Here is a 24,057-nt window from a genome sequence, read left to right as displayed (position 1 = left end):
CACTGCTCGCGACTTCACCCACCTGTGGGCACGTCTTGACTCCCAGGGCACTTGGCCAGGGGCGCTGGGGCAGGCGCTGACCCACTTTGTGGCTGTCTGGGGCGCTTGGCCCTCCTGGGTATTGGGTGGGGCCTCTGCCGGGGGGTTTGGGGGCGCTCGGGCTCCTGGGGCCCAGGTCCAGTGCACGGCCCATGTCTGGGCGGCTGGGGCCTGGCGGGGTCGGTGGGCTGTTACCCCTGGTTCCCGGAGTGCCTCTGCCCTATGCTTATGGGGGCTCTTTCCGGGGGCTTCCTCTGCAGTCTTCTGGGTGAATGCGTGGTTGCCCCTGCGGTGGGCTGCCTGGGTTCTGTGCTCTGTGGGGGCTGCTGGTGGCCTGGGTCTTGTGGCCCTCTCTGCCTGCTTCTGATTGCTTGGGGGGGGGGCTGTGGATTGTGGCCCTGTACGCTTATACACTCATAACTAAGCACGGTTATCATGTAGGTCCTGTGCCATGGGTGTTGCATGTTCTCACACACACACACACACATTCATTAGTCCAGTAGCATGGTCACTAAGCAGTTGATGTATTATCATGTCGTCTCAGGTCATCTATATCCACAGCTGTGTTGTATGCGATTGCCGCTTCTTGTGCTTGTTTTTGTTTGTTTGTGTGTTTGTTTTTTCTCTGCTTGTCTGCTTTCAGGTGCTCCTGGTGGTGCTAAGGCTGGATTCCCCTCAGAGGCCATGGATTGTTGTCTGTTTTGTTTTTTACAGGTGTAGCAGCTGGTTGTCTGGTTTTTGTTTCTATTTTTGTTCTGTTTCCTCTTCTTTCCTCTTCTTCTTTCCTTGTCCCCCGGTCCGGTTCAGTTCAGTTCATGTCATATATTGTAAACAGAAATAAATAAATGGGCATCAAGGGGAGCTTTACATTTATAAAACTTCCCTTGGCAAAGCAAATCTGTTTGGCATCAAAGGTATTCAGACTACAATTCTTCTGACATAATGCTGAACAGGAGAAGGGGAAAAAAAAAAAAAAGTAAAGAAGACAGTTCTGCCGAAAGTCAGGGACTAGACCTGTTCTAAGTTCTATACTTTTTAAAAGGGGCATGTTTATCAACTATGGAATTAGAAGGTTTACAAAAATGGTCAAGTGCTAGATCTTCATCTGAGATTTTAACAGTGTCATATAACTATTCAACAGATAAGTTAAAAAAAAGCCTGCTCATGGAGATGTTTCAGGATCTGGATACCAAGCGTGGACCTAATGTTTTCATTTTTGCAATTCTGATACAGGCTATTGAGCAGTGATAACTAACACCAAGTTCAGATACTGCGGATATTCTACCTTTGATTTGTTAAGATTGAGCCAATCAGGGACAACCTTGAAGGATCTCTTTGGTTTTGTAGGATCAGTAATTACCTGAGAAAGGTTGATATTGGTACACACCTTTTTTAAATGATCAGAGGCAGAGTTCAACTTGTTTAAATTAAAATTGCCACACAGAGATTGGGTTTAGGCCACATGCACACAGAATGACATCAACAAATATAAGAAATATTAAACATTTACACATAGATTTTTGAATACATGTAGAGGAATGATACTTTGAAATGTGCTCATTGCGGAGTTATGATCAGTTGAGTAATGAAGGTTGAACTATTCTGGGAAAGAGGTTCTATTCCCACCATCATGATGGACACTCCTGATATAGAAGGTTTCGCTAACGCATTGGAATTGTTTTACTATTTTCATATGCATGTGCAATGAATAATTGCTTGCTGCTGATAAATGCAAAGAAGAACAGCTTACACATAGATGCTCACATATAGGTTGCTGAATGCAATGAAGACCTGCTTATCCAGTAAAGTTCAATGTCAATGTGTAATATTCAATTAGGATTTGCAAAACAGTGAAGTTAAACAATGAATGGGTCCATAGTCGGTATGAGAAGACTACAGGAATATTTACCTGGGTGTACGTTCAAACAGAGATGAGAAAATTGCGATAAATAATTGTTTGTTTGTTTGTTAGTATGTATATGAATGTTACGTGTATAAACTGTGTTGAGTTATAGTTACTCAGTAGTGTCTCAGTGAAACAACCGACGGGGGATGCCTTGCGGTGACAACAAAAGCAGTGTTTTACTGATCAGTCAAGTTGCTCCAGTGTACTCCATACAAACTGGTTGGCTACTGAAGGGATAGAAAATGGGGAATTCTTGTTTTAAAGCAAACAAGGAATTAGATGGGAAAAATACATGTTTTAACGGGACCTAGACAATATTAAATACTCAGACAGATGGGAGAAGAAGTGTAGTTTTGTAGGAAATCACAAAATTATTACATAGAATTAGTGAAATCAATTGAAGAATGCCTTTCTGAAGAGCTGTTTACCACAGATGAGCAGCTTTGCGACCAAGCACAATGTAGATCGCTTTACTGACAAAATGATCTAATTTAATGGATTGGTTTAGACATGCATAACAGCATTTTAAGAACAAAGAGAGAAACAAAAAGGGACAACGCTTCATGGTGGAAGGTGATGTATAAATAAAAGTTTATATGATGAAGGGGGTGGCAACACCCATTCCGAAATCCCGCCATTCCGACATCCCGCTATTCCGACATCCCACCATTCCGACATACCACCATTCCGATATACCACCATTCCGACATGCAAACGTCCCACCATTCCGACGTTCAAATGTCCCACCATTCCGACAAGGCTTTCTGTATAAGGAAATGTGTGTTACTCAACAGGTGAGTCCCTTCTTTCTGTTCATGCAATTTATATGTTTAACACATGTTTATAGACAAGCGTTATTAAAAACACAAAGTCTCGGCAACTGGAGGAGGAGAAGCAGTCCGCGGTGGTTTTCAATCACACACTCCAATGCCACTTGTTTCAACTTCCGAAAATTTAATCCAGGAAAAAAAGGCTTACAAACATGGACCAAAACGGCTCCATAACACGCACAAGAATCCAAAAGAAACGAAAATTAACTAAAAGAAAGCAAATAAACAGTATGAAGTGGTCAAAATTGGTTTTACGCATGCCTATGTGCGTCTGGCACATGCGTCTTCGGGCTCTCCCACATTGGTTTGTGGATGAAAGCTATATGTTCAGCTGTAATGTCATGTAAAAACAATCTCTACATGACATTTACTACCAGGTGTGACCAGTTACGTCCTTAAGATATCAACAGGCTGTATAAAGCCTTGCGCAAGGGCTGTGTGTTTGTGCCAAATGCGCAAAACCCATCCGCGCTTCCCAAAATTGGAGCGAGTACTCATAAATCACGTGAATAACATGAATAAACGTTTTTACTGCATTTTGTTGTGTTTTATACGTTCTATGCTGTCATTTCTCTCTTCTCCTATTGGCAAGGCAAGGCAGAGTGCTCGCAACTGTGTCCTGTGCCGTAGCCGTGATATCTGTGCAATTATTACTTTTGCATATGATGACAGCGTGCAAAAGACGCATGGGCTCTGTGGAGAGCTCCGCTCCAGCTGGCTGCTGTGACAGCTCACTGACAATGTATTTCTGCTTAATCAGTTTCAGTCTCGCCAGAGTTACATTAATATCTGTATTTTTATATTTGAAATTCAGGGGATTTTGATAATAGATTATTAAAGTTTGTTTGCGAGGCTGTGGCCTCTGCATGTGCAGAGCTTGTGCGCCAAACTTTAGGGCGTATTTGCGCCGGCATATCATTAGTGCAAAATGTTTTGGGTAAAAAATAGGCTATTAAAAGGAATTGTCGGAATGGCGGTATGTTAAAAAAAAAAAAACATACCGCCATTCCGACCATAGGAGGAAAAAAGTGTCGGAATGGTGGGACGTTTGATAAAAAATTAAGTGTCGCCATTCTGACAATTGGAGACCCATGTCGGAATGGCGAGATGTCGGAATGGCAGCATGTAACCATGATGAAGGAGAGACCATTTGAGCAGCACAGCCATTTCGCAGCACAGGGACAGCAGTCCAAGTTACAGGATCTCCCACGTGGTATCACCTGTCACATTGTGTCAAGGCATCAAAAGAAGAAAAAATCACCAAACTCAAGGACAAAAAGACGAAGACGCCGGTGAACGAAGAGAGAGCACTGACAAACCAGAAATACAAAAGGATTCTCGATATCAAGATCCAGAAGAAGAGGCTAACAATGCCACGAACACTTACGATGCTGGGAATGATGCCAGCAATGAACAGAGAAGAAGATTCAGTGTCATCAATCTGCAACACGTGCCTCTAATGAGGGGGTGAATATAGAATCCTCAACGATTACAACGTCTCTGGGAACTGTGACAAAAACAAGGTTTAAACCATTTTGATATATATTGTAACCTATTGGCTAAGGAATAGTGCTGAAAATGAGGTAAATCTAATCCACCATTGTCCTTGGTCTTCTGTAGGGTTTTTAAACTAATACGTGGTGGTTTGTTTTTCCACAGAAATTTGGAGATGCATGAATCTAGTGACTTAAACCAAGTAGCAGATGGTTTTATGGGGATCATTGAGAACAAATAGTTAACTTTTGGTAGTATCATCATTTTAATGGATGTAATTCTCCCCATAAGTAATATAGGTAAGGACTTCCAACGAGAGAGATCGTCCTCTACTGTCTTTAATAATTGCACATAATTTAGCTTTGTTAGCTCTGAGAGCCTGGAGGAAATGTTTATGCCTAAATATCTAATATTTCCTGACTGTAAAGTGATCGCAGGTATATTATGGACCCTACAGTTAATGGGCAGAACTGTGGTCTTAGACCAGTTGATAGAGTAGTCAGAAAGTGCTGAGAATTTATTTATGAGTGTGATCGTGTGACTGAGAGACGTCTGTGAGTTCTGAAGGAAAAGTAATACATCATCAGCATAAAGACTTATTTTATGCTCAATATTTTGGGATTAATTACTCACAAACGGGTAAGAAAAGGTAGTATTGCCAGACCATAAATGATCAAAACAGGGAGCGGAGGTCGTTCAGCTGCAAGAAGGTGTGAATGTCCAACTAAAGTTTATAAAAAGCGGGTAAGACAAGGTGCGAATGCCCGACAATGCATGATCAAAAGAGGGAGCGGAGGTTTTCGGCTGCAAGAAGGTCTGAATGTCCACCCATAATTCCTGAAAAATGGGTAAAAAAAGGGTGCGAATGCCAAACCATACATCATCAAAAGCAGGAGTGGATGTGTTCGGCTAGAAGAAGGTTTGAATGTCCGACCATAGTTTGTAAAAAGCGGGTAAGAAAAGGTTCGAATGCCCAAACATAGACCATCAAAAGAGGGAGCGGAGGTGTTCCGCTGTAAGAAGGTGTAAATGTCCGACCATAGTTGGTAAAAAGCGGGTAAGAAAAGGTTAAACTACCCGACTGTACACAATCAATAGCGGGAGCGGAGTTGTTCGGCTACAAGAAGGTGTGAAAGTCCGACCACGGTTTGTAAAAAGCGGGTAAGAAAAGGTTCGAATGCCCGAATATATACCATCAAAAGTGGAAGTGGAGGTGTTCGGCTGCAAGAAGGTGTGAACGTCCGACCAAAGTTTGTAAAAAGCAGTTAAGAAAAGGTTTGAATATCCAACCAAACATAATCAAAAGCGGGAGCAGAGCTGTTCGACTGCAAGTAGGTGTGAATGTCAGATCATAATTTGCAAAAAGCTGATGAGAAAGGGTGAGAATGCCCGGCTATACACCATCAAATGCGGGAGCGGAAGTGTTCGGCTGTGAGTAGGTGTGAATGTCCGACCATAATTGCTGAAAAATGTGTTAGAAGAGACTAGAATGCCGGACAATACATCATCAAAAGCGGGAGAGGTGGTGTTCGGCTGCAAGTAGGTGTGAATGTCCAGCCATAATTACTCACAAATGGGTAAGAAAAGGTAGTATTGCCAGACAATACATGATCAAAAGAGGGAGCAAAGGTGTTCAGCTGCAAGAAGGTCTGAATGTCCACCAATAATTACTGAAAAATGGGTAAGAAAAGGTGCGAATGCCCAACCATATATCAAAAGCAGGAGTGGATGTGTTCGGCTACAAGAAGGTTTGAATGTCCGACCAAAGTTTGTAAAAAGCAGGTAAGAAAAGGTGAAAATACCCGACTGCACACAATCAAAAGAGGGAGCGGAGTTGTTCAGCAACAAAGAGTGAAAGTCTGACCATGGTTTGTGAAAAGTGGGTAAGAAAAGGTTTGTATGCCCGAATATACAACATCAAAAGCGGAAGCGGAGGTGTTCGGCTGCTTGAAAGTTTGAACGTCCTACCAAAGTTTGTAAAAAGCAGTTAAGAAAAGTTTCGAATATCCAACCAAACATAATCAAAAGCGGGAGCAGAGCATTTCGACTGCAAGTAGGTGTGAATGTCAGATAATAATTTGCAAAAAGCTGATGAGAAAGGGTGAGAATGCCCGACTATACACCATCAAATGCGGGAGCGGAGTTGTTCGGCTGTGAGTAGGTGTGAATCTCCGAGCATATTTTGTAAAAAGGGGGTAAGAATAGATTCGAATGCCCGAACATACACTATCAAAAGAGGGAGCGGAGGTGTTCCGCTGTAAGAAGGTGTGAATGTCCGACCATAGTTGGTAAAAAACGGGTAGGAAAAGGTTAAAATACCCGACTGTACACAATCAATAGTGGGAGCGGATGTGTTTGGCTACAAGAATGTGTGACAGTCCGACCATGGTTTGTAAAAAACGGGTAAGAAAAGGTGCGAATGCCCGACAATGTATGATCAAAAGAGGGAGCGGAGGTTTTCGGCTACAAGAAGGTTTAAATGTCCGACCATAGTTTGTAAAAAGCGGGTAAGAAAAGGTTCAAATGCCTGACTATACACCATCAAAAGCGGGAGCGGAGTTGTTCCGCTGTAAGACGGTGTGAATGTCCGACCATAGTTGGTAAAAAGCGGGTAAGAAAAGGTTAAAATACCTGACTGTACACAATCAATAGCGGGAGCGGAGTTGTTCGGCTACAAGAAGGTGTGAAAGTTCAACCATGGTTTGTAAAAAGCTGCTAAGAAAAGGTTCGAATGCCCGAATATATACCATCAAAAGCGGAAGCGGAGGTGTTCGGCTGCAAGAAGGTGTGAACGTCCGACCAAAGTTTGTAAAAAGCAGTTAAGAAAAGGTTCGAATATCCAACCAAACATAATCAAAAGCGGGAGCAGAGCTGTTCGACTGCAAGTAGGTGTGAATGTCCAGCCATAATTACTCACAAACGGGAAAGAAAAGGTAGTATTGCCAGACCATACATGATCAAAACAGGGAGCTGAGGTGGTTCAGCACCAAGGTGTGAATGTCTGACTATAGTTTGTACAAAGCGGGTAAGATAAGGTGCGAATGCCCGACAATGTATAATCAAAAGAGGGAGCAGAGGTTTTCGGCTACAAGAAGGTTTGAATGTCCGACCATAGTTTGTAAAAAGCGGGTAAGAAAAGGTTCAAATGCCTGACTATACACCATCAAAAGCGGGAGCGGAGATGTTCCGCTGTAAGACGGTGTGAATGTCCGACCATAGTTGGTAAAAAGCGGGTAAGAAAAGGTTAAAATACCCGACTGTACACAATCAATAGCGGGAGCGGAGTTGTTCGGCTACAAGAAGGTGTGAAAGTCCAACCATCGTTTGTAAAAAGCTGGTAAGAAAAGGTTCGAATGCCCGAATATATACCATCAAAAGCGGAAGCGGAGGTGTTCGGCTGCAAGAAGGTGTGAACGTCCAACCAAAGTTGGCAAAAAGCAGTAAAGAAAAGGTTCGAATATCCAAACATAATTAAAAGCGAGAGAGATTGTGTTCAGCTGCAAGTAGGTGTGAATATCCAGCCATAATTACTCACAAACGGGTAAGAAAATGTAGTATTGCTTGACCATACATGATCAAAACAGGGAGCGGAGGTGGTTTAGCTGCAAAAAGGGGTGAATGTCCAACTAAAGTTCAAATATATTAACAAAAGCGGGAGGAGAGGTCTTCGGATTAGAGTGGTTGAGAATTTCCAACCATAATCTATAAAATGTGGTGAAAAAAAAAGGTGTGAAGGAATGAATTTTATAGCAAAATCCGAAATCATGCATAACTCCGCAAAAGGAACGTATTGCTCAACCAAAGGGATGCTTCTTTCTCATTCAGGGTAATATGAGGAACTTTATGCTTGATTCATTTTAGACATGGATAACTATGAAGGAGAAAGCAATTTTAACTTGGTTTGAGCAAAGCAATTCATTTTATAGGAAAATCCGAAATCGTGCAGGACTCATGAAAGTAAGCTTTTTCTCGGATTCCTGATCCTCCAGTGTTGCTCTTTCCTATAATGAATATAATTGTTCTTTGTTGAAATTTATATAGACATTGATAAATATGAAGGACAAAGCAGTTTCCACTTTGTTTGAGTGAAGGAATTAATTTTATAGCAAAATCCCAAATCAAGCAGAACGTATGAAAATAAGCTTGTTTTCGGATTCCTGATCCTTCAGTGTTGCTATTTCTTCTACTGCAAAATACAATATTGTTCTTTGTTGAAGTCAATCTAGACATTGATAAATATGAAGGACAAAGCTGTTTTAACATAGTTTGAGTAAAGGAATTAATTTTATATATAAAATCCCAAATCATGCAGAACGTATGAAAATAAGCTTATTCTCGGATTCCTGATCCTTCAGTGTTGCTCTTTCTACTACTGCAAAATACAATGTTGTTCTTTGTTGAAGTAAATCTAGACATTGATAAATATGAAAGACAAAGCAGTTTTCACTTGGTTTGAGTGAAGGAATTCATTTTATACATAAAATCCCAAATCATTCAAAACGTATGAAAAGAAGCTTATTCTCGGATTCCTGATCCTTCAGTGTTGCTTTTTCTTCTACTGCAAAATACAATGTTGTTCTTTGTTGAAGTCAATCTAGACATTGATAAATATGAAGGACAAAGCAGTTTTAACATAGTTTGAGAGAAGGCATTCATTTATAGTAAAATCAATAATCGTGCAGAACTCATGAAAATAAGCTTATTCTCGGATTCCTAAAACTTTTGATTTGCTCTTTCTTTATTGCAAAGTACAATGTTGTTCTTTGTTGAAGTCGATCTAGACATTGATAAATATGAAGGACAAAGCAGTTTTCACTTGGTTTGAGTGAAGGATTTGCAGCTGAAAACCTCCCGGTCCCGCTTTTGATTGTGTATAGTTGGGCTTTCGAGCCTTTTCTTACCCGGTTTTTAGAAATTATGGTTGGACATTCAGACCTTGCAGCCGAAGACCTCCACTCCCTATTTTGATCATACATTGTCGGGCATTCGCACCTTGTCTTACCCGCTTTTTACAAACTATAGTCAGACATTCACACCTTGCAGCTGAACCACCTCAGCTCCCTGTTTTGATCATGTATGGTCTGGCAATACTACATTTTCTTACCCGTTTGTGAGTAATTATGGCTGGACATTCACACCTACTTGCAGTCGAACAGCTCTGCTCCCGCTTTTGATGGTATATATTCGGGCATTCGAACCTTTTCTTAACTGCTTTTTGCAAACTTTGGTCGGACGTTCACACCTTCTTGCAGCCGAACACCTCCGCTTCCGCTTTTGATGGTATATATTCGGGCATTCAAACCTTTTCTTAGCAGCTTTTTACAAACCATGGTTGAACTTTCACACCTTCTTGTAGCCGAACAACTCCGCTCCCGCTATTGATTGTGTACAGTCAGGTATTTTAACCTTTTCTTACACGCTTTTTACCAACTATGGTCGGACATTCACACCGTCTTACAGCGGAACACCTCCGCTCCCGCTTTTGATGGTGTATAGTCAGGCATTTGAACCTTTTCTTACCCGCTTTTTACAAACTATGGTCGGACATTCAAACCTTCTTGTAGCCGAAAACCTCCGCTCCCTCTTTTGATCATACATTGTCGGGCATTCGCACCTTTTCTTACCCGTTTTTTACAAACCATGGTCGGACTGTCACACATTCTTGTAGCCAAACACATCCGCTCCCGCTATTGATTGTGTACAGTCGGGTATTTTAACCTTTTCTTACCCGTTTTTTTACCAACTATGGTCGGACATTCACACCTTCTTACAGCGGAACACCTCCGCTCCCTCTTTTGATGGTGTATGTTTGGGCATTCGAACCTTTTCTTACCCGCTTTTTACAAACTATGCTCGGACATTCAAACCTTGTAGCCGAACACATCCACTCCTGCTTTTGATGATGTATGGTTGGGCATTCAAACCTACTTGTTGCCCGCTTTTCATTAATTTTGGGTTGACATTCACACCTTGTCACAGCCAAACACCTCCGTTCCCTGTTTTGATCATGTATGGTTGGACATTCGCACCTTTTCTCACCCGCTTTTTGCCAAATATGGTCAGCTGTTCACAGCTTCCTCTCCACCATACCTGTATGGTGGGATATTCACACCCACTTGCATCCGAAGACCTTTTGTTGATATTTAGTCGGTCATTCGCAGCTTACCCGCTTTTGGCAAACTATGGCCTTCATGCAGCCAAACACCTCTGATCTCGCTTTTGATGATGTAAGGTTGGGCATTCAGACCTTGCTTCACCTGCTTTTCACCAAATATAGTCGGACATTCACACCTTCTTGCAGCCGAACACTTCCGCTCCACCTTTTAGTGTTCTATCACACCTTTTTTTTCACCGCATTTTATAGATTATGGTTGGAAATTCTCAACCACTCTCATCCGAAGACCTCTCCTCCCGCTTTTGTTAATATATTTGAACTTTAGTCGGACATTCACACCTTCTTGCAGCTGAACCACCTCCGCTCCCTGTTTTGATCATGTATGGTCTGGCAATACTACCTTTTCTTACCCGTTTGTTAGTAATTATGGCTGGACATTCACACCTACTTGCAGCCGAACACCACCTCTCCCGCTTTTGATGATGTATGGACCGGCATTCTTACCTTTTCTAACACATTTTTTAGCAATTATGGTCGGAGATTCACACTTACTCACAGCCGAACAACTCCGCTCCCGCATTTGATGGTGTATAGTCGGGCATTCTCACCCTTTCTCATCAGCTTTTTGCAAATTATGATCTGACATTCACACCTGCTTTTGATAATGTATGGTTGGGCATTCGCACCTTTTCTTACCCATTTTTCAGTAATTATGGGTGGACATTCACACCGTCTTACAGCGGAACACCTCTGCTCCCGCTTTTGATGGTGTATAGTCAGGCGCTTGAACCTTTTCTTACCCGCTTTTTACAAACTATGGTCGGACATTCAAACCTTCTTGTAGCCGAAAACCTCCGCTCCCTCTTTTGATTATACATTGTTGGGCATTCGCACCTTACTTACAAACTATAGTCAGACATTCACACCTTGCAGCTGAGCCACCTCAGCTCCCTGTTTTGATAGTGTATGTTCGGGCATTCGAACCTATTCTTACCCCCTTTTTACAAACTATGCTCGGAGATTCACACCTACTCACAGCCGAACAACTCCGCTCCCGCATTTGATGATGTATTGTCCGGCATTCTAGTCTCTTCTAACACATTTTTCAGCAATTATGGTCGGACATTCACACCTACTCACAGCCAAAAACTTCCGCTCCCGCATTTGATGGTGTATAGCCGGGCATTCTCACCCTTTCTCATCAGCTTTTTGCAAATTATGATCTGACATTCACACCTACTTGCAGTCGAACAGCTCTTTTCCCGCTTTTGATTATGTTTGGTTGGATATTCGAACCTTTTCTTAACTGCTTTTTACAAACTTTGGTCGGACGTTCACACCTTCTTGCAGCCGAACACATCCACTTCCACTTTTGATGGTATATATTCGGGCATTCGAACCTTTTCTTACCCGCTTTTTACAAACCGTGGTCGGACTTTCACACCTTCTTGTAGCCAAACAACTCCGCTCCCGCTATTGATTGTGTACAGTCGGGTATTTTAACCTTTTCTTACCCGCTTTTTACCAACTATGGTCGGACATTTACACATTCTTACAGCGGAACACCTCCGCTCCCTCTTTTGATGGTCTATGTTCGGGCATTCGAACCTTTTCTTACCCGCTTTTTACAAACTATGGTCGGACATTCAAACCTTCTTGTAGCCGAACACATCCACTCCTGCTTTTGATGATGTATGGTTTGGCATTTTCACCTTTTCTTACCCATTTTTCAGTAATTATGGGTGGACATTCACACCTTCTTGCAGCTGAACACCTCCTCTCCCGCTTATGATCATGTGCGGTTTGATATTCGAAAATTTTCTTTCATGTTTTAAAGCAATTATTGATGGACATTCAAATCTTCTTGTAGCCGAACACATCCACTCCTGCTTTTGATGATGTATGGTTTGGCATTCGCACCCTTTTTTTACCCATTTTTCAGGAATTTTGGGTGGACATTCAGACCTTCTTGCAGCCGAAAACCTCCGCTCCCTCTTTTGATCATACATTGTCGGGCATTCGCACCTTATCTTACCCGCTTTTTACAAACTATAGTCAGACATTCACACCTTGCAGCTGAACCACCTCCGCTCCCTGTTTTGATCATGTATGGTCTGGCAATACTGCCTTTTCTTACCCGTTTGTGAGTAATTAATCCCAAAATATTGAGCATAAAATAAGTCTTTATGCTGATGATGTATTACTTTTCCTTCAGAACTCACAGACGTCTCTCAGTCACACGATCACACTCATAAATAAATTCTCAGCACTTTCTGACTACTCTATCAACTGGTCTAAGACCACAGTTCTGCCCATTAACTGTAGGGTCCATAATATACCTGCGATCACTTTACAGTCAGGAAATAGTAGATATTTAGGCATAAACATTTCCTCCAGGCTCTCAGAGCTAACAAAGCTAAATTATGTGCAATTATTAAAGACAGTAGAGGACGATCTCTCGTTGGAAGTCCTTACCTATATCACTTATGGGGAGAGTTACATCCATTAAAATGATGATACTACCAAAAGTTAACTATTTGTTCTCAATGATTCCCATAAAACCATCTGCTACTTGGTTTAAGTCACTAGATTCATGCATCTCCAAATTTCTGTGGAAAAACAAACCACCACGTATTAGTTTAAAAACCCTACAGAAGACCAAGGACAGTGGTGGATTAGATTTACCTCATTTTCAGCACTATTCCTTAGACAATAGGTTACAATATATATCAAAATGGTTTAAACCTTGTTGTTGTCACAGTTCCCAGAGACGTTGTAATCGTTGAGGATTCTATATTCACCCCCTCATTAGAGGCACGTAATGCAGATTGATGACACTGAATCTTCTTCTCTGTTCATTGCTGGCATCATTCCCAGCATCGTAAGTGTTCGTGGCATTGTTAGCCTCTTCTTCTGGATCTTGATATCGAGAATCCTTTTGTATTTCTGGTTTGTCAGTCCTCTGTCTTCGTTCACCGGAGTCTTTGTCTTTTTGTCCTTGAGTTTGGTGATTTTTTCTTCTTTTGATGCCTTGACACAATGTGACAGGTGATACCACGTGGGAGATCCTGTAACTTGGACTGCTGTCCCTGTGCTGCGAAATGGCTGTGCTGCTCAAATGGTCTCTCCTTCATCATGGTTACATGCTGCCATTCCGACATCTCGCCATTCCGACATGGGTCTCCAATTGTCGGAATGGCGACACTTAATTTTTTATCAAACGTCCCACCATTCCGACACTTTTTTCCTCCTATGGTCGGAATGGCGGTATGTTTTTTGTTTTTTTTAACATACCGCCATTCCGACAGTTCCTTTTAATAGCCTATTTTTTACCCAAAACATTTTGCGCTAATGATATGCCGGCGCAAATACGCCCTAAAGTTTGGCGCACAAGCTTTGCACATGCAGAGGCCACAGCCTCGCAAACAAACTTTAATAATCTATTATCAAAATCCCCTGAATTTCAAATATAAAAATACAGATATTAATGTAACTCTGGCGAGACTGAAACTGATTAAGCAGAAATACAGTGTCAGTGAGCTGTCACAGCAGCCAGCTGGAGCGGAGCTCTCCACAGAGCCCATGCGTCTTTTGCACGCTGTCATCATATGCAAAAGTAATAATTGCAATTACAGATATCACGGCTACTGCACAGGACACAGTTGCGAGCACTCTGCCTTGCCTTGCCAATAGGAGAAGAGAGAAATGACAGCATAGAACGTATAAAACACAACAAAATTCAGTAAAAACGTTTATTCATGTTATTCACGTGATTTATGAGTACTCACTCCAATTTTTGGAAGCGTGGATGGGCTTTGCGCATTTGGCACAAACACACAGCCGCAACGGTTGTAGCTTTATACAGCCTGTTGATATCTTAAGGACCTAACTGGTCACACAATGTCATGTAGAGATTGTTTTTACATGACATTACAGCTGAACATATAGCTTTCATCCACAAACCAACGTGGGAGAGCCCGAAGACGCATGTGCCAGACGCACATAGGCATGCGTAAAACCAATTTTGACCACTTCATACTGTTTATTTGCTTTCTTTTAGTTAACTTTCGTTTCTTTTGGATTCTTGTGCGTGTTATGGAGCCGTTTTGGTCCATGTTTGTAAGCCTTTTTTTCCTGGATTAAATTTTCGGAAGTTGAAACAAGTGGCATTGGAGTGTGTGATTGAAAACCACCGCGGACTGCTTCTCCTCCTCCAGTTGCCGAGACTTTGTGTTTTTAATAACGCTTGTCTATAAACATGTGTTAAACATATAAATTGCATGAACAGAAAGAAGGGACTCACCTGTTGAGTAACACACATTTCCTTATACGGAAAGCCTTGTCGGAATGGTGGGACATTTGAACGTCAGAATAGCGGGATGTCGCAATGGTGGGATGTCGGAATGGTGGGACGTTTGCATGTCGGAATGGTTGTATGTCGGAATGGTGGGATGTCGGAATAGCGGGATGTCGGAATGGCGGGATTTCGGAATGGGTGTTGCCACCCCCTTCATCATATACACAGTTATTTATACATCACCTTCCACCATGAAGCGTTGTCCCTTTTTGTTTCTCTCTTTGTTCTTAAAATGCTGTTATGCATGTCTTAACCAATCCATTAAATTAGATCATTTTGGCAGTAAAGCGATCTACAATGTGCTTGGTCGCAAAGCTGCTCATCTGTGGTAAACAGCTCTTCAGAAAGGCATTCTTCAATTGATTTCACTAATTCTATGTAATAATTTTGTGATTTCCTACAAAACTACACTTCTTCTCCCATCTGTCTGAGTATTTAATATTGTCTGGGTCCCGTTAAAACATGTATTTTTCCCATCTAATTCCTTGTTTGCTTTAAAACAAGTATTCCCCATTTTCTATCCCTTCAGTAGCCAACCAGTTTGTATGGAGTACACTGGAGCAACTTGACTGATCAGTAAAACACTGCTTTTGTTGTCACCGCAAGGCTTCCCCCGTCGGTTGTTTCACTGAGACACTACTGAGTAACTATAACTCAACACAGTTTATACACATAACATTCATATACATACTAACAAACAAACAAACAATTATTTATCGCAATTTTCTCATCTCTGTTTGAACGTACACCCAGGTAAATATTCCTGTAGTCTTCTCATACCGACTATGGACCCATTCATTGTTTAACTTCACTGTTTTGCAAATCCTAATTGAATATTACACATTGACATTGAACTTTACTTGATAAGCAGGTCTTCATTGCATTCAGCAGCCTATATGTGAGCATCTATGTGTAAGCTGTTCTTCTTTGCATTTATCAGCAGCAAGCAATTCTTCATTGCACATGCATATGAAAATAGTAAAACAATTCCAATGCGTTAGCGAAACCTTCTATATCAGGAGTGTCCATCATGATGCTGGGAATAGAACCTCTTTCCCAGAATAGTTCAACCTTCATTACTCAACTGATCATAACTCCGCAATGAGCACATTTCAAAATATCATTCCTCTACATATATTCAAAAATCTATGTGTAAATGTTTAATATTTCTTATATTTGTTGATGTCATTCTGTGTGCATGTGGCCTAAACCCAATCTCTGTGTGGCAATTTTAATTTAAACAAGTTGAACTCTGCCTCTGATCATTTAAAAAAGGTGTGTACCAATATCAACCTTTCTCAGGTAATTACTGATCCTACAAAACCAAAGAGATCCTTCAAGGTTGTCCCTGATTGGCTCAATCTTAACAAATCAAAGGTAGAAAATCCGCAGTATCTGAACTTGGTGTTAGTTATCACTGCTCAATAGCCTGTATCAGAATTGCAAAAATGAAAACATTAGGTCCACGCTTGGTATCCAGATCCTGAAACATCTCCATGAGCAGGCTTTTTTTTAACTGATCTGTTGAATAGTTATATGACACTGTTAAAATCCCAGATGAAGATCTAGCACTTGACCATTTTTGTAAATCTTCTAATTCCATAGTTGATAAACACGCCCCTTTTAAAAAGTATAGAACTTAGAACAGGTCTATCCCTGGCTTTCGGCAGAACTGTCTTCTTTACTTTTTTTTCCCCTTGTCCTGTTCAGCATTATGTCAGAAGAATTGTAGTCTGAATACCTTTGATGCCAAACAGATTTGTTTTGCCAAGGGAAGCTTTATAAATGTAAAGCTCCCCTTGATGCCCATTTATTTATTTCTGTTTACAATATATGACATGAACTGAACTCAACCGGACCGGGGGACAAGGAAAGAAGAAGAGGAAAGAAGAGGAAACAGAACAAAAATAGAAACAAAAACCAGACAACCAGCTGCTACACCTGTAAAAAACAAAACAGACAACAATCCATGGCCTATGAGGGGAATCCAGCCTTAGCGCCACCAGGAGCACCTGAAAGCAGACAAGCAGAGAAAAAACAAACACACAAACAAACAAAAACAAGCACAAGAAGCGGCAATCGCATACAACACAGCTGTGGATATAGATGACCTGAGACGACATGATAATACATCATCTGCTTAGTGACCATGCTACTGGACTAATGAATGTGTGTGTGTGTGTGTGAGAACATGCAACACCCATGGCACAGGACCTACATGATAACCGTGCTTAGTTATAAGTGTATAAGCGTACAGGGCCACAATCCACAGCCCCCCCCCCCAAGCAATCAGAAGCAGGCAGAGAGGGCCACAAGACCCAGGCCACCAGCAGCCCCCACAGAGCACAGAACCCAGGCAGCCCACCGCAGGGGCAACCACGCATCCACCCAGAAGACTGCAGAGGAAGCCCCCGGAAAGAGCTCCCATAAGCATAGGGCAGAGGCACTCCGGGAACCAGGGGTAACAGCCCACCGACCCCGCCAGGCCCCAGCCGCCCAGACATGGGCCGTGCACTGGACCTGGGCCCCAGGAGCCCGAGCGCCCCCAAACCCCCCGGCAGAGGCCCCACCCAATACCCAGGAGGGCCAAGCGCCCCAGACAGCCACAAAGTGGGTCAGCGCCTGCCCCAGCGCCCCTGGCCAAGTGCCCTGGGAGTCAAGACGTGCCCACAGGTGGGTGAAGTCGCGAGCAGTGGGGAGAGGCAACGCTGATGCCCCATCGGGAGAAACACAGGCAGGCCAGGCGACAGCAAGTCCCAGATCCAGGCCCAATCATTACCACACACACTTTCACGTCCCATACATCCACACATCCACACATCCTACCTCCCTCGACTCTGCTGGGGTGTAGTGCAGCGGGCACACCAGGAGGCCAGCAACCCCCCAGCCACCACAGACCCCGAACCAGCAGAACAATTAATTAATCCTCCTGGCCCCTCCTGCCCCGAGCAGACACCAGGAAGCAGGGGTGTGCGAAGAAGACCCCTCCCCTCACCCTTCTGGCTCTTCAATATTTTCTAATAGTGAGCAATTAAAATTGAGGGGCAGCCAAACTTGTAGAACTGGGAGCGCGGCACTCTGGGCAGCCTACATACCCAAAGAGCCCCGCCCACCAGATGCCACTCAGTGTAACCACCCCCCAAGACCTAATGTGTGTGTGTGAGTGTGTTTGATAAGTACTAATGTCTAAGGTGTAATTAAAACAGGGGCAGGGAACTGCAGAGTGCAACCAAAGGGGACCACCTACGTGGCCCCATCCACTGCACCCCACCGAACACACACGCCCCCAAAACCCTTCATGTGTGAGTGTGTGCTGTGTACAGGAGCCAGAAGGGAGAGGGGTATGGGGATATATAACGGGGGAGCTACTCTCCCCCAGAGAGGGCAGCCAGGGACTGGCTGCAATAGGCATCCCCGCTACCTGGGAGCCAACAATGGGCAGGAGGGCCTGATGTCCACCAGGCTCGGGGCCTGCAGCGACCATATTCCGGGAGCTACTGTACCCCCAGAAGGTACCCATCCCGCCCCACCCCACTCAACCCAACCCCACCCAGGAGGACCTCTACAAAAAACAAACAAACAACATCAAAAAACAAACAAACAAACCACCCGGTCACACCAGTCGCAGCAGCCCGGGCCTGAGACCCACCATCACCCAGCAACCCACCACCACCACTATGTGATAAAACTAATCAGAGGGGACCAGAGAGAATGAAATTCAGCCAATTGATGTTTTGAGGAGGCAGACATTGTTTCCATGCTAATATAATCTAAAAGAAAATTTCTAAACTGGTTAATACACAGATTGTTCTTCGCTTTCCAGTTCATGAGAATAGTTTTCTTTGCGATACATAACACTGTGACAACCATGTGTGCTGAGTTAATTTCCATGTTGATGTTGTCTAAGTCACCCAGTGTGCACAGTTTGGGGCATGCAGGGATGCTACACTTTAGCCATGTTGATAGGTCCTCACAGACTTCAAGCCAGAACTTCTGGACAGGCGCAGAAAAACCACAAAGCGTGTGCATAATCATCAGGTGTGTTATCTGTGCAATGTGAGCAGATGTTTGAGTGTGTTAGACCCATCCTGAACATCCTTTGTCCTGTATAGTGTGTTCTATGAAGGATTTTGTATTGTATGAGCTGTAAATTAGGATTTCGAGTCTTTATGAAGGTGTTCAAACATATTTGTGGTTAGAAGCTATGACCAGAACTGATGGATAAATCTGCCTCCCATTTTGAGGATGGAAGAGACATTGTGTCATCTATCTTAGACAATAATTTATATATTTTTGATAGTAGTTTTGGGGTACAGATGCTTAGAAATTCTGCTACCCTAGTCGGGGGTTGTAAGTCTGGTTGGTGGAGGATATATCCATCCATCCATCCATCCATCATCTGCCGCTTATCCGGGGGTCGGGTCGCGGGGGCAGCAGCTTGAGCAGAGAAACCCAGACGTCTCTGTCCCCGGCCACTTCCTCCAGCTCTTCCGGGGGGACCCCGAGGCGTTCCCAGGCCAGCCGAGAGACATAGTCTCTCCAACGTGTCCTGGGTCTCCCCCGGGGTCTCCTCCCAGTGGGACGTGCCCGGAACACCTCCCCAGGGAGGCGCCCAGGGGGCATCCTAACCAGATGCCCGAGCCACCTCATCTGACTCCTCTCAATGCGGAGGAGCAGCGGTTCTACTCCAAGCCCCTCCCGGATGACTGAGCTTCTCACCCTATCTCTAAGGGAGAGCCCAGACACCCTGCGGAGGAAACCCATTTCGGCCGCTTGTATTCGCGATCTTGTTCTTTCGGTCACTACCCACAACTCGTGACCATAGGTGAGGATGGGAACGTAGATTGACCAGTAAGTAGAGAGCTTCGCCTTCTGGCTCAGCTCCCTCTTCACAACGACGGGTCGGTGCAGAGCCTGCAACACTGCAGGCGCCGCACCGATCCGCCCGTCAATCTCCCGCTCCATTCGTCCGTCACTCGTGAACAAGACCCCGAGATACTTGAACTCCTCCTCTTGGGGAAGGATCTCATTCCCGACCCGGAGAGAGCATTCCACCCTTTTCCGGCTGAGAACCATAGTCTCGGATTTGGAGGTGCTGATTCTCATCCCAGCCGCTTCACACTCGGCTGCGAATCACTCCAGTGAGAGCTGAAGGTCACGGCCTGACGACGCTAACAGAACCACATCATCTGCAAAAAGCAGAGACCCGATTCTGAGGTCGCCAAATGGGACACCCTCAACGCCCTGGCTCCGCCTAGAAATTCTGTCCATAAAAGTTAGGAACAGAATCGGTGACAAAGGGCAGCCCTGACGGAGTCCAACTCTCACCGGAAACGTATCCGACTTACTGCCGGCAATGCGGACCAAACTCTGGCACCGGTCATACAGAGACCGAACGGCCCCTATCAAGGGGTCCGGCACTCCATATTCCCGGAGCACCCCCCACAGGACTCCACGAGGGACACGGTCGAACGCTTTCTCCAAGTCCACAAAACACATGTAGACTGGTTGGGCGAACTCCCATGCACCCTCCAGGATCCTGCCGAGGGTATAGAGCTGGTCCACTGTTCCACGGCCAGGACGAAAGCCACACTGCATCTCCTGAATCCGAGGCTCGATTATCCGACGGATCCTCCTCTCCAATACCCCCGAATAGACCTTACCAGGGAGGCTGAGGAGTGTGATACCCCTATAGTTGGAACACACCCTCCGGTCCCCCTTTTTAAAGAAGGGGGCCACCACCCCAATCTGCCAGTCCAGAGGCACTGTCCCCGATGTCAACGCGATACTGCAGAGGCGTGTCAGCCCTACAACATCCAGAGCCTTGAGAAACTCAGGACGGACCTCAGGACGGCCTTGCCACCGAGGAGCTTTTTAACCACCTCGGCAACCTCAGCCCCAGAAATGGGAGGCCCCGTCTCCGAGCTCTCCGACTCTGCCTCTTCCGAGCACGTGTTGGTAGGATTGAGGAGTTCCTCGAAGTACTCCACCCACCGACTCACAACATCCCTAGTTGAGGTCAGCAAAGCCCCGTCCCCACTGTAAACAGTGTTGACTGTGAGCCGCTTCCCCCCCCCTGAGACGCCGGATGGTGGACCAGAATCTTTTCGAGGCCGTCCGGAAATCGTTCTCCATGGTCTCACCGAACTCCTCCCAGGCCCGAGTTTTTGCCTCACAACCGCCGAAGCCGCGGCCCGTCTGGCCCGTCGGTACCTATCAGCTTCTTCCAGGGTCCCACTGGCCAAAAAGGCCCGATAGGACTCCTTCTTCAGCTTGACGGCTTCCCTCACCACTGGTGTCCACCAGCAGGTTCGAGGGTTGCCGCCACGACAGGCACCGACCACCTTACGGCCACAACTCCGACCAGCTGCCTCGGCAATGGAGTCACGGAACATGGCCCATTCGGACTCAATGTCCCCCACCTCAAATATGGTTGAAGCTCTGCCGGAGGTGGGAGTTAAAGCTCCTTCTGACGGGGGATTCTGACAAACGCTCCCAGCAGACCCTCACAATACGTATGGGCCTGCCAGGTCTGATCGGCATCCTCCCCCACCAGCGGAGCCAACTCACCACCAGGTGGTGATCAGTTGACAGCTCCGCCCCTCTCTTCACCCGAGTGTCCAGGACATACAGCCGCAAGTCCGATGATACAACCACAAAGTCGATCATCGAACTGCGGCCAAGGGTGTCCTGGTGCCAAGTGCACATATGGACACCCTTATGCCTGAACATGGTGTTCGTTATGGACAGTCTATGACTGGCACAGAAGTCCAACAACATAACACCACTCTGATTCAGATCGGGGGGGGCCGTTCCTCCCAATCACACCCCTCCAGGTCTCACTGTCATTGCCCACGTGAGCATTGAAGTCCCCCAGCAGAATGAGGGAGTCTCCGGTAGGAGCATTCTCCAGTGCCTCCCCCAGAGACTCCAAAAAGGGTAGGTACTCTGAACTGCTGTTTGGCGCATAGGCACAAACAACAGTCAGGACTCGTCCCCCCACCCAAGGCGGAGGGAGGCTACCCTCTCGTTCACTGGGGTAAACCCCAATGTACTGGCACACAGCCGGGGGGCAATAAGTATGCCCACACCTGCTCTGCGCCTCTCACCACGGGCAACTCCAGAGTGGAAGAGAGTCCAACCCCTCTCAAGAGTACTGGTTCCAGATCCCAAGCCGTGCGTCGAGATGAGTCCGACTATATCTAACGGTCTGATGAAGTTTCAACAATAAACAACAAACTTTGTATTATGAGAAAGAACCAGACTCATTCTTCAGGAATCCGAAAATAAGCTCTATTTTACGAGTTATGCACGAATTCGGATTCTCCTATAAAACGAATTCCTTAACTCAAACCAAGTTAAGACTGCTTTGTCCTTCATATTTATTCATGTCTAATCAAGTTTCAATGATAAACAACGTTGTACTTTGTAGAATGAGAAAGAACTTCTTCAGCAATAAGCATCTCTCGACAAATGACGAAATAAAGATTTTGCTATAAAATTAATTGCTATCAGCCTGACTTAAAACTGTTTGTCTTCCTTATTTATCCACTTCAACTCAAGTTTCAACAATTAAAAAAATTTTGTAGTTTGAGAAAGAACAACTTAATCTTGAGCAATCAGTATAAAAAGAGGGTAAGCAAAGGTGCGAATGTCAAACCATACATGATCAAAACAGGGAGCGGAGGTGTTTGGCTGAGACAAGGTGTGAATGTCCACCCATAATTAATGAAAAGCGGGCAACAAGTAGGTTTGAATGCCCAACCATACATCATCAAAAGCAGGAGTGGATATGTTCGGCTACAAGAAGGTTTGAACGTCTGACCATAGTTTGTAAAAAGCGGGTAAGAAAAGGTTCGAATGCCCGAACATACACCATCAAAGGAGGGAGCGGAGGTGTTCCGCTGTAAGAAGGTGTGAATGTCCGACCATAGTTGGTAAAAAACGGGTAAGAAAAGGTTAAAATACCCGACTGTACACAATCAGTAGCGGGTGCGGAGTTGTTCGGCTACTAAAAGGTGTGAAAGTCCGACCATGGTTTGTAAAAAGCGGGTAAGAAAAGGTGCGAATGCCTGAAAATGTATGATCAAAAGAGGGAGCGGAGGTGTTTGGCTGCAAGAAGGTGTGAATGTACACCCATAATTACTGAAAAATGGGTAAGAAAAGGTGCGAATGCCCAACTATACATAATCAAAAGCAGGAGTGGATGTGTTCGGCTCCAAGAAGGGTTGAATGTCTGACCATAGTTTGTAAAAAGCAGGTAAGAAAAGGTTTGACTGCCCGAACATACACCATCAAAAGAGGGAGCGGAGGTGTTCCGCTGTAAGAAGGTGTGAATGTCCGACCATAGTTGGTAAAAAGCGGGTAAGAAAAGGTTAAAATACCCGACTGTACACAATCAATAGCGGGAGCGGAGTTGTTCGGCTACTAAAAGATGTGAAAGTCCGACTATGGTTTGTAAAAAGCGGGTAAGAAAAGGTGCTAATGCCCGACAATGTATGATCAAAAGAGGGAGCGGAGGTGTTCGGCTGCAAGAAGGTCTGAATGTCCAACCATAATTTGTAAAAACCGGGAAGGAAAGGTTCGAAAGCCCGACTATACACCATCAAAGGCAGGAGCAGAGTGGTTCAGCTGCAAGAAGGTCTGAATGTCCATCAATAATTGCTTTAAAACATGAAAGAAAATTTTCGAATATCATCTGCACATGATCATAAGAAGGAGAGGAGGTGTTCAGCTGCAAGAAGGTGTGAATGTCCACCCATAATTCCTGAAAAATGGGTAAAAAAAGGTGCGAATGCCCAACCATACATTATCAAAAGCAGGTGTGAATGTCAGATCATAATTTGCAAAAAGCTGATGAGAAAGGGTGAGAATGCCCAACTATACACCATCAAATGCGGGAGCGGAGGTGTTCGGCTCTGAGTAGGTGTGAATGTCCGACCATAATTGCTGAAAAATGTGTTAGAAAAGGAAAGAATGCCGGACCATACATCATCAAAAGCGAGAGAGGTGGTGTTCGGCTGCAAAAAGGTGTAAATGTTCGACTAAAGTTTGTAAAAAGCGGGTAAGACATGGTGCGAATGCCTGACAAGGTATGATCAAAAGCAGGAGCGGAGGTGTTCAGCTGCAAGAAGGTCTAAATGTCCATCAATAATTGCTAGAAAACATGAAAGAAAATTTTCGAAAATCAAACCGCACATGATCATAAGTGGGAGAGGAGGTGTTCAGCTGCAAGAAGGTGTGAATGTCCACCCATTATTCCTGACAAATGGGTAAAAAAAAGGTGTGAATGCCCAACCATACATCATCAAAAGCA

The sequence above is a fragment of the Leuresthes tenuis genome, unplaced genomic scaffold, assembly GCF_036924035.1.
Source record: "Leuresthes tenuis unplaced genomic scaffold, fLeuTen1.0.hap1 SCAF_16, whole genome shotgun sequence".
Taxonomy (NCBI): Eukaryota; Metazoa; Chordata; class Actinopteri; order Atheriniformes; family Atherinopsidae; genus Leuresthes; species Leuresthes tenuis.
The sequence above is the reverse complement of the archived record's forward strand: the minus strand, read 5'-3'. Positions refer to the sequence as shown.